A 283-nucleotide genomic window follows, 5' to 3' on the forward strand; every position below is an offset into this window, starting at 1 on the left:
ATGAAAGCCCATGGCTCCTTTGGGCAGCTAGGGCAACATCCCATGCGGGCTGGACCCAGCCCCGCGTGGCGCCCCGCGAGTGCCTCAGGAAGCTCGTGCCGGTGCCGGTGTCCCGCGCGACGGCCTGCGCGGCCCCAGGCCCCCCCGGGGCTCCGCTTCGAGCGGGCGCCCTTCCACCGCCCCGGCGCGCCGCGGAGCCGGGCTGCACGCGGCCGGGGAGCCCCTGCGCCGACCGACCCGTAGCGCCGGGAACGGGGTCACGTGGCGGCGCTAGGACCCGGGC

The sequence above is a fragment of the Cygnus atratus genome, chromosome 18, assembly GCF_013377495.2.
Source record: "Cygnus atratus isolate AKBS03 ecotype Queensland, Australia chromosome 18, CAtr_DNAZoo_HiC_assembly, whole genome shotgun sequence".
Classification (NCBI taxonomy): Eukaryota; Metazoa; Chordata; class Aves; order Anseriformes; family Anatidae; genus Cygnus; species Cygnus atratus.